The sequence below is a fragment of the Equus caballus genome, chromosome 1, assembly GCF_041296265.1.
Source record: "Equus caballus isolate H_3958 breed thoroughbred chromosome 1, TB-T2T, whole genome shotgun sequence".
NCBI lineage: Eukaryota > Metazoa > Chordata > Mammalia > Perissodactyla > Equidae > Equus > Equus caballus.
The window spans coordinates 137,403,959-137,415,684 of NC_091684.1; positions in this window are offsets into that span (position 1 = coordinate 137,403,959).

Sequence of the window (11,726 nt, forward strand, 5' to 3'; positions counted from 1 at the left end):
ATCATACAAATTTCATCAAGATGGAAAACAAAAATCTCTTCGGCCCACAACCAAGTAATCTGGGCCCCTCCCCCAACATCGTGCTCACAGACTCCTGCACCCAGACACAGGATGGGGGTGTCGCAGGATGGGGCTGTCGAGGGAGTGAGTTCCAGAACCACCCGGGGCTGCCACTGCCTCCCCTCCCCCCTGCCCAGCCCCTCAGCCCTGATCTGGGAGTTAGGAACTGTGAGTTCTGTCCTGATGGTTTTTAAATGGCGTGGGTCACCCCGAGTAGGGAGCTCTTTCTCTCAGTCTCTCAGTTTGTTCATTTGCAAAAAGAGGGGCCGGGACTAGAACCTTCTCCAGTTCTGGAGGGAGGGGAAAGGTGGGAGAAGGAAAGGAGCAGCGTTTGTGGACAGCAGGTCTGGGGTGGGACAAGATGGGAGGGTCAAGCCTCCCTCAGGCCTGACTCCTGGCACCTGGAGGTGTTCCTACTCCAGGGTCTAGTTGCCCAGCCTGGAGGTCCTGCCGCTGGGGTTAAACTCGGGCTCTGTTTGGCCGATAGGTGCGTTCTTTCTGCTTCTCAGTGACTCCTCCGGGTGTTCTTACAAGCTGAGCATGACATCTATTTTTAGGGCTGTTGCATTTCTGCAAAGCACTTCATGCACTCTGACCCCCGCCCCCAACGACCCAGGGAGGAAGCAGGGCTGGTGGGAGGGCCCAGTTTCCCAAATGGTGGATTGGGGCTCAGGGAATGGGTGGCCCGCCAGGACGGGGAGTGGGAAGCTGAGGAGCAGGGCCCTGCAGGACTTCACGTGGGTGGAGAAGCAGAGGGAAACAATAGCCTGGGGGGCCGGCACTGGCAGAGGCCCACCTGGGAATTGCTGGAGGACAAGCCCAGACAGCCACCCCATGGCTCTGGAAACAGCATAGGGCTCTGGCTCCTCCGAGCCGGCCCCAGAGTGGGCAGGGAGCAGACAGAGCCGCGCTGGGAGGGCAGGGCTCCAGGCCCGCTTTCTCATGCCACCTCCGACTAGCTGTGGACCTGGGACAAGACAGCACCCGGGAGTCTTCAAGTTGGAAGGGACTTTAGAGAGAATCCAGCCCCATGGTTCTCATTCCTGGGTGCACAGTGACACCACCTGGGGACTTAAAATGCAGGTGCCCAGGCCCTGCCCCAGAGAGCCTGTTTTAAGTGGCTTGGGGGAGAGGTCTCAACATCTGTATTTTTAAAAAACTTCCCAGGTGACTCTAATGTGCACCCAGGCTGGGAAGCGCCATGTCATCCAATCCGATCCTTTCACTGGAGATGCCCCTAGATTTGGTATCATGTGCTTCAGAGTCAGAAAGGCCTGGGTTCAAATCCCAGCTCTGCCATTGACTGGCTGTGAAGGGTGACCTTGTCTGACCTTGGCCCCAAACACTGGGGCCCCCTTCCTGGCTCTAGGACTTTGGACAACTTATCTATCAGCTTACTAGCCTCTCTGAGCCTCAGTTTCCTCATCTACAGAGGGGGAATAGCACCTTTTTCATAGAGCGGATGAGAAGGTCAGACCGAGGGCTGCAGGTGGAGTGCTGGCAGCGAATGGCGGGCCGCTGGTGGCCCCTGATGTCCGTAGACGAGGAGGACGGGACTTCAGCTCTCACTCGGGGCACTGGTCAGAGGCTGGAGCGCCCAGGTGACCGATGTGTAGGTGCTCCGTCTTCTCACGGGAGCTCACCCTCACTCGCACCCCCACTGGGGCTCAGGGGGGCAGGGGAGGCGCAGACCCATCTGTTCGGGGAAAGCCCCAGCCTTGTGAGGCAGACCAGCTCCTGACTTCCAAGTAGATTTTTTCATTTATGACGCTTTTTTCTATTTGAAAAATTGGTATCTGTATATCACAGAAAATGTAGAAAATTCAGAAAATTATAAAGAAGCAAAAAAAGAAAAAACAAAATAACAAAAACAAAACAAAAAAACCCAAAGCACCAAATTTATAGGCAGTCAAGGTTTCACTGTGGCATATTGCCTTTAAATTTCTTTCTTTGAGATTTTCTTGGCAGAGTTGAGTTTATACCATTAAGACAATTTTGCATGATATAAGTATTTTATGAGTATTTTCCCACATCATTAAATTTTTTTTGAAACAGCTTCTTTTTAAGGCCTCAGAATATTCCTTCTCTATGACGGGCCCTAAATTCCATAACCATTGCCTGTTGAAGATTGTTTCCATTTTCCCAATTACAAACCCTGCCATGAGATACATCTTTGTACGTAAATCTTCCTTGTCATGTCTCTGCTCGTTTCCTCAGGGCGCATTCCCAGAAGAGAAATTACTGGGTGAAGGCGTATGAGCATTTGGTAAGCTGTTTCTCAAGTTGCTTTCCTGACCTGTTGACCCGCTCTCTCCCCAGCGTCCTGCACACACTGGCCGTCAGTGGAGAGACCCGCTCTCTCCCCAGTGTCTGGCACACACTAGCCGTCAGTGGATAAGAGGATGTTGCGCAGTTTAATAGTCATTTCTTTGATTTCTCATAACGGTGAGCGTCATTTTCCATCTGGTTCCTATCATTTGTTTTTGGAGCCTTCATAGCCCCTAACCCAAGGCCAGGGTCACACAGGGTGCGAAGGGGACACTCTAGCCCCAACTCCTCCTGACAGTGGGGGCACCACCGCTCTGGGAATTCAGCAGTTCAGAGCACCTGCCTCCCGCAAGCCCAGGCCTGCCTCTGCATGTGCTTGAACGGGAATTTGGAATAAAGGGGTAAAAGAGCAGGGTCGTTTCACCAGGAACTGAGCCAACGCCCCAGCTGCAGCAGTGGCAGCCGTGGGATCTTAGAACTGGCACACTTCTTCCTCTAGGTGTACGAGGAGGGAGGGGCCTCGGCTGGAGGGCTGCCTGAGGGAGGCGGTAAGGATCTGTTCAGGCCCTGGCAGCCACATGTTCTCCGGGAGGCATCTCCTGGCCTCTTGAGCGTTTTGCTTGGGGCCCTTGGCAGAGCTCAGATGGGATTTCTGCTCAGGATTGCATCTACCTGCTCCAAGTCCCAAGGCACGAGCCCCTGGATGGTCCTGCCAACAGTTGCCTCTGAGTCCAGTGTCTTTGACCTCCTCCAGGCGCTCACCTAGGCTCCCCAAATGTGACCGATGGCACCACCTACTGGCAAAGCTGAAATCTCTGTGTTACTTGACTCTTCTTTCTCCTTCTCCCCATATCCCGATAGCACAGCAGGCCAGATCAGTCCACCTGCTGAGCTCCTTCCACCTGGCACTGCCTCTCCAGTCTGTCGCTGCCATGCTCGTCTTCCCCCTGGATGACTGCCCAGCTTTCAACTTGCTCTCTCCACATCCTTTTGTCCCCTGCAATCCTTTCTCCCTTTGGAAGCCAGAGTGACCTTTCTAGGATTTCAATGTGATCCAGACACCCCCTGCTTAGAACCCTCAATGGCTCCCCATTGCTCTCAGGGAGACGTCCAAACTCCTTTCCATGGCTTGCAAGGCCCTGCATGGTCTGGCCGCTGCCCTGGTTTCCCTCCTCACCTCTGACAGCCCGCTCCCCCCACAATCCTCACAGCACCACTGCCACCACTTTTGTGCCAGGAGCTCTCTCTTGCTCTCTGGGCTTTGCCCAGGCTGATTCCCCTGCCCCTTTGCTGGACTCACTTCTACTAACTTTTTAAAACTCTGCTAGACATCACCTCCTCCAAGCAGCCTTCACCTTCCTATTAGAGTCTTGTGGCTGACTTAACAAATTACCACAAACTTAGCAGATTAAAACAACACAAATTTACTCTCTTACAGTCCTGGAGGCCAGAAGTCCAAAATGAGCCTTATAGGACTAAAACTTAGATGTTGGCAGGGCTGTGTTCCTTCTGGAGTGTTCAGGGGAGGATCTGATCTCTGCCTGTTTCGGCTTCTGAGGCTGCCTGCTTTCCTGGCTTTGTGGCCCCTTCCTCGCATCCCTCCAGCCTCTTGCTTCTGTCCTCATGTCTCCTCTGACCCTCCCGTCACCCTCTTAGAAGGGCCTGTGATCACACTGGGCTACTCAGCTAATCCAGGAGAAGCTTCCAATCTCAAGAGCCTTAACTCCATCAATCTATAAACATTTGCAACATAAGGTGACGTTCACGGGTTCTGGAGATTGGGACACAGACATCTTTGGGGGCCACTCTTCAGCCCACCCCCCGCAACCAGCCGTGGATGAGCTGTCGTTCTCCTCTGCCCACACAGCTCCTGGGATGGCCTCTTGCCTGCAGCACCTCCACCTGCGTTCAACGCTTAGTTTGCTTGTCTGACTCCCCTGTGCACCTGAGCTGCAGGAGCTGTGCTGTCCCATGCACCCCCACATTCCCGAGGCCTGACATGGGGCCTGGCGTGTGAGACGTGCTCACTGAATGATTGGTCAATGAATGGATGGCTACCTCTCTGGCTTCTTCAGTCACCCAAAGGCCGACAGCAGGGAGCCCAGCTCAGGGGTAGCCTCTGCAACCGCCCAGCATCCTGGACTGGTGGCAAACCTCCCTGTTCCCTGCTGTCTGTCCCTAGGAGGCAGTGACCCCAGCAAGCCACTAGGTTGGGGAAACTGCTTGAGCAAAAGTCTGGAGGTGAGATCGAGGATGTTGCAATCGGAGAGACTGACAACTTGGGGTGGGTGAGAAGGCAGGAAATGAGGCAGGAAAGGGTCTTCACCATGTCTGGGGGGCCTCAAATGTGTGCAGGAGGCAGGATGCAATGGGGGAGGAGGTGGCTCCAGCCAGCTGGTGCTGAAAAGACTGGAGACTCATAGGCACACACTTTGCACGCAGCCTCCCTCTGATGGGGCTGTCACCGAGGCAACACATGGAGCTGGTTGCCCAGCAACAAGGCCCTGCCTCCCCCATTCCCCCTATGGCCATTTCTGCCCCTTAAGAGCTTCGTGCCCTTTCCAGATTGCTCCAGTGTTTAGATGGAACCAGGTTCCCTCTGTGGCCAAACACCAAGGGTAGCAGATGAAAGGGGCTGCTTTGTGATTGTTGCGGTCGGGGTTGTGGATTTGGCATCAGGAGAGAGGAGGGCGCAGGTGGCCTAGGTGAGAGGAGGGGAACAAGGGGGTGTTTCAGCCTCAATCTTTCCTGAGTGTTTCCCTTTTCCATTTCACTACGTGAAGCAGGAAGCGCACCAGCCTGGGGGTCCGGAGACCTGGAGCACGTCCTGGATCTGCCTCTCACTCGCTGAGTGTCCTCCCCCCTGGTTCTCAGTTTCCCCGTCTGTGAGAGGATGGTTTGGGCAAGCTGAAGGCCAAGGTCCCTTCTGGGTCTGACATTCTGTGATTCCGGAACCTCAGGGGCAAAGACAGAGCAGACCCCAGGCCCCACGTTCCAGCCAGCTCTCTGCACTCTACACCCCCTGCCCACAGCATCTGGCCTTGGTCCCCAGGGGGAGGCAGAAGGAAGGCCACTTGGTGCTGGGCCTCACATTCATGAAAGGCCCCAAATCTAGACTTTAGATGTCATACAGTTATAGTCACCATCATGTTTTATAAGTGAAAAGCATTAATCCATAATCTTAAACATTTAAAATAAGCTGCAGTCTTTGTAACTCTATTTTCCATTTTTCATTTTTCAAGTATACCTTGGTCTAAAGAAATGGAAGTGGTCCAGACGTCTGTCCACCCACGAGGGCCCTGGATCCCTGGTCCCAGGGGCCTAGCTGCTCAGTGTCCCTTCCAGGGGCTCTGGGAGTCTGGGCTGCCCTTCTGTGGAAGAAGGGAGAGGACACAGGACCTTCAGAGAGAATGAGGTAGCCGGTCAATGAGACACTAGGGGACCAGTGTTAAGGAGAAGAGGCTAAGGAAGCATTGCTGGAGGAGGGGCACCCCAGGCCACCTCTGCTCCCTCTACTCCTGGAGAGCTGCTGAGAACAAGAGCCTCGAGCCACATGGCCTTGTGCACAGCCCATGTAGGGATCTGGGGGCTAAGGATCTCCAAGATGAGCTGAGCAACCCCTAGGATACACCTTGAGCCTGCAGAGAGAATCCCTGGGGCCCATTCACTGGTTTTCCCAGCCCCCAGCCCCCTGAGAGTGAGGTACCTGGGTGCACTGGACTGGAGGTTGGGCACTCACACAGAATGAGTCCCCCGAGAGCATCCTGGCTCTGTGTCCTCTCAGCTGCCTCTTTCGAGTCATGCCTTAGTTTCTCCCAACTGCAACCCTCTCTGCCCACCTCCAGATATGACAGTTGGCAAAGGTTGAGCAGGAAACTCCATTCAAGGTCATCCAAGGGGTGGGCAGCCTGGGCCCCCCTCCCGTGGGGAGTCAGCACCTGCCTCTCCATCCAGACACACACCCAGCACGCTGTGGGAAGCCGGTGGCCCAAGCTCTTTGAGCAACCTCTGCCCACCAAACAGCCGGCACCCATGGGGGAGGGTGGCCCGCAGGTGGGAGGGACGCTGCAGGTGTGGAGAAAGTAAAGTGTTTCCCTCTGGGAGGCATGGGGCCTGGATTCGAGCCCTGGCTCTGTCATGAGTGCAGGAAAGCAGCATGCTCTCTTTAGTGTCAGGGTCCCCCTCTGGGAAATGCGGGAGCTGGGCTCTCCAGAGGCACTTCCATCTCAGCGCACTCTGGCTCCGCAGGGACCTCCCTGCCGCCGGAGAAAACCTGCCCACGGAGCGGCGGGGAGATTTGTTCTGAGACAGCACCACCTGCTGGCCACTCTGAGAATGACGCTCATCCTTTCTGGGGCGACCCCAGAATCCCAAAACTCCGCGGCGACGTGAAAATGATTGTTAAAAGTAACTGATGAGTCTTAATTTGCGCCTGGATCATTTCGTTAAAATATTACAATAAACTATATGAGATAGGTGCTACTGTGTTCTAATTTTACAGATTATGACACTGAGCTTCAGCGAGATTAAGTGACTGGCCTAAATTGGTCAGTAGTGGAGGTGAAATTCAAGGCTGCTATTCTGACTCCATAGCCCCTCATGTCACTAACTAGCCCTCTGAAGGGGAGTTTTCATGAGGGGTCCCGAGGCCCAGGCTGAGGGACTTGCTAAGGCCACATGGCAAGTCAATGACAAAGCTGGGAAAGGGCCTAAATAACTTGAAGGAGCATTACGTCCCAGGGGCCTCCACGGAGCTTGCTTCTGGGGCTTGTCTGAGCAGCTGGCAAGAAGGGAGCAGCTTCAAACCTGCCTCAGCCAAGCAGGTTTCTCCCTAGAGAGCCCCCCGCTTCCGGACTCCTTGGGGCCTGGCATCACTCCTACCCCCTCTTGGCCCACTCTACCTTCTCCCAGGTCTGAAAAACCTCCTGAGCGTAGTTTGCACCCTCCAGGAAGCAGGAAGCAAGAAGCTCACGAAGACCGCACGTGGTCACCAGCTGCTTCCTGGAGGAGCTGGGACTAGAATGGAGCCATCCCATGGCCAGCTCAGGGCTTTTCCCATTCCAGCTCCCTGTGGCCCCTTCCCCCTGCCCCCAGATGCCCGGAGCTGGTTCAGCCAGAGGCCAGCCAAGGGCCAGAGGGTGAGAAGGAGGAAAGGAGCTGGAAGTCTTTGCTCAAGACAGCAGTTTTGGGACCACAAGAGCAAACACATTAAAACAACCAACCAACCAACCAACCAATTAAAAGACAAAAACCAAGATAGAAGGTCCAGATCTAAAATGCCAGGAAGGAAGTCTGACAGATTAAAAAGTGCTAAACCTAATTCTCAGAGAGCTGCATGCCACACGGCATGATGCCCTCAGTGGTGTGACATCCCTGCCTTCTTCGAAGGACAGTGCAAACAGTCCTATACGTACAAAGACCAGAAGGTGATATGTCAACATAATGACAGCGGTTATTTCTGGGTAGTAGGATTGTAAGTGATTTTTCTGCTTCTCAATTATATGTATTTTCTCATTTTTCTGCAAAGAATTTGTATTGCTCTGTAATAAGAAAAAAAGTTATTTGTAAAGAGGAAGCAAGGAAGAGAGTATGTTTGTGATTTGAGGAAGGGGAGGAAGAATTTCCTAAGAAAACTACAAAAAGCATAAACCAATAAGGAAAAGATTAGTAGGTTAGACTAAAGACATTTGCTGTTCATGTACCAGAAAAGGGACAAGAATATGATGTAGGAAGGACTCCTATCAATCGTTAAGAAAAAGATAAATAACCCAAGATAAAAAAGGGCTAAGAATAGGAATAAGCAATTTGTAGAAGAGGAAATCCAAGTCGTAATAAACATGTGAGAAGTTGTTCAACCTCACCGGTTGTACGATTTCTCATTCATTCTATTGGTCAAATGGAAAAGTCTGGAAGTCTTGAGTATCAGTAAAGCTGTGGAGACACAAATACTCTCTTATGGCGCTGGAGGCGTGTAAATGAGTGAGGCCACTTCGGAGAGAAATTTGGCCATAAGTGGTGAACTTGAGAACGCCCGCAGCAGCTCCGTTTTGAGCTATAGCCCTGGAGAAATGCTCCTCTATGCGCACAGGGGGGCCTCTCTGCAGGGGTGTGCGGGGGCCAACGGGTGCCAGCACGCACGACCCAACGAGGTTCAACTCTCCCCAACTTCGCATTCAGTGACACCGAGTTGGTTGCTTGACATCAGTCATGGTGGGAGCATTCATACCACGGGGACAAGCAGACACGACCTATGGGGCTCTTTTTATCAGAGAGCTGGTGGTTAGACGTTTACCAGCTCACCCCTCAAGTTTGTTTTTTGCAGCTTTGATTTTAATAGAAAGACGTTGGCTAATCACATGTCCATTAACGGGAAAGTAGATGAATGAGATGTGGTATGCTTCTTCTACGACACAGTGTACAGAGGTCAAAAGAAAAGAATTAGATTTATATATCAACACAGACTGATCTAAAAACATACTGGTGATCTAGAAAAACCAAGTGACTGAATGAAATGTTTAGTAGGATACTGCTATGTAGATTAAAAACGATATTTGGTATCATTTATGGAACCTATGTCTGTATTTGAAGCGGACTGGGAAGATAAACACCAAATTCATCATGGCAGCTGCCTTTGGGAAGAGGAAGGTGAGAGGAAGGAGCTGGACGGCTTATCGGAGGTGTTTTGTTTCCTTTATTTATTAATTTGGACAAAATATTCACAACTGTCCTTGTAGGTGGTGGGGCTGCACAAGTTTGTGACAGTCTCTGTATTTTCTATATTTTTAAAATAAAGGCAGCAGTGCTGTGAACTTTCTTGCTCTATTTATGGTTACTGAGGCTGTAAATATGGATGCAGTTGATTCACACAGACTGTTTATGCAGAGGCATAATTCCAGGAACAGCTGGGTTTCTCTACCTGATTTATCTTTATCTTACAGACACTAAGGAATCCTGTAACTAACCAGGTTGCCCTCTTTGCACTGGCTGCTAGGAAGCTCGGCAGCAGATATTCAGCCTATCTTTAGCAATTATACTGGACCTCCCAGTTTGCCTTTACCTCATTCTTTATTTTACATTCTCTTTCTTACCATCACTTTCCCCTTGCTGTGATTTCTGCATTTGTTTGTTTTATAATTTACTTCATTTCATTTTATATTTAAATTTATAAACCACTTTGAGTTGTTTCTGGAATGAGGCTGGTTATAAATTAATTTATCTTTGAAATCCAGTAAATAGATAAGACAGGATCCAAGAGAGGGAGAAAGTATCCTGAGTGCTTGCCTAAAATGTTAGCTCATATTAGTAGCTTTCTTTTGGCCTGACCTTAGGGATCAGGGGATAGAGAGGACAGAGGGTTGCAAATACTAGCTAAGTTCAAATACTAGCTAAGGCCCAAGTCACTGGAGGGGAAAGTCAGTATAAGACCAGAGAGGGGCAGGAGCAAGGCAGTATCAAGAATGTAACAACACAACATTCGTTTGTTCATTCACTCATTCATTCATTCATTCATTCATTCAATGACTATTGGGCGCCAGGCACTGAGTCCAAGGCAGGCAGACTGCAGGGGATGAAGAAAGCGCACAGCACCGGGCAGTAAACAGGCCAGGCGGGAGGCCGGCAGCAGCTCCTGGGGGCCCATCCAGACACCCCAGGCTCTAGAGTTATCAAAACCCAGCTTGGGCAAAACACCACCGGCAGCCAGGGGAGCTGGGCTGAGGCAGCTGATCGCTCCCACTCCAACAGGACTCCCTGCAGGTCCCTGGAAAGCTTGGAAGTCCTTGGGGTAGCTGAGCCAGGGTCCAGTTTACAGAAGCCCCTTCCGCACGCAGCCCGCAGCCGTGCATGCTGTTGGAAATGAGGAAACAGAAACAGTGCAGAATGGCAGACTCTTCAACCAGGTGCTGGGGAGTATCGGAGCACATCATTCCACGTCTCTGAGATGGGTTTCTTCATTTGCAAGAGGAACAACGCTTCCCTGTCTGGTCAGCCTCCTGGCAGGAAAAGTGAGGGGGAGCGGCCTGGGGTATAATGGACAATCAACAAGAGAGCGGCTCTGTGTTCAGGAGGGAGCCTCGGGTCCATGTTTTGCCCAGAGAACTGAGGGTGGCAGGCACAACTTGCAGTTGGTGTTGTGCCCCGGAAAGTAAGTGACGTGAGTTGGCAAAAGAGGGAGAGCAGAGTGGGGTGAGCTCTGGGGCTTTAGGAGACTCTGTGCTGGGGAAATGAGACCTTTTTGGAGGAAATGCCAAGTCTCTGGGTGGCCACTGGCCCTGACTGGCTTTCTGGGCCCTGGCACAGCTCTGCGCCACTTTCCTAACCACAACCTTGGGGCTGGGGGCTGGGGACATCTGGGCCTGGGCCCAGGAGGTGACCTCAGCGCCCACCACTGCCATAGGGCTGCCTGCAGCCTCCCAGACAGGCCCCATTTACCCTGGCTCTTTACCCTACTGCATTGGATGTGGGATTTTTCTCTCTCCAGAAAAGTACGTTTCTGCCAGGACCTACGGAAAGGGAAGCCTCTTTGGCTCCTTCGAACACCCACCCTGACTGTTGCTCTGAGCCCCTCTCCCAGTATTGCCACCCCTTCTCCCTGTTCCAGGCAGGACTCCAAGTAGGGGAGGGCACGTGACTGGGCCTTCACCTCAGGGAGATTCTGGAACGGTGGGAAAGGCCATTCTTTATCTCAAGAACTTTGTAATGTGGGAGCAGCCACACACACAGGCGATGCAATTCAATTCACACAATTCAATTTACCATCCAATGTATGCGGTAGGAAGGCCACAAACTGTGGAGTCATGTAAACCTGAGACCTAACATTTACAGCAGCAGATGCCTTTCCATAGCAATGCACTGAAAAATTGAAAATAAGGGAATCAAATCCCCAGACTGAAAAGTCAGGGAACAACCCAGGAAGGCTCAGAGGCAGGATTTTCATATATTTGTACCTTCCTCGTTTGTTGAGTAAACCGTATGTGCTAGGCATATTAAATTTTATTTATCATTACTCCTTCAGTCCTCACAATCCCACGGAGAAGGAACCATCATTTCCACCATTTCATAGATGAAGAAAATGAGGCACAGAACAGTTACAAAACTAGTAGGTTACTTAACCTCTCCATGCCTTACCCATACCTTGAGCATGGCCCCACTCCTGCAGTGTGTGGGGCCAGGCACTGGGGGAGCACAGAGGTGTCCGGGGTGTGTCCCCATCCTCTAAGAGTTTAGGGTCAAGTCGGGGTGTGGAGCCCTCCCCCTTGTCCACCTTGATGCTGGCTCAGGTCTTCTCCCCCAGGCAGAAGGACCACTCCCTGTTCTCTGCCCCCAGTGCATGGACACAGTGCTGGACAGACAACTGTTCACCCGGCTATCTCCGCAGGAAAAAGAAATATATTGTAGCA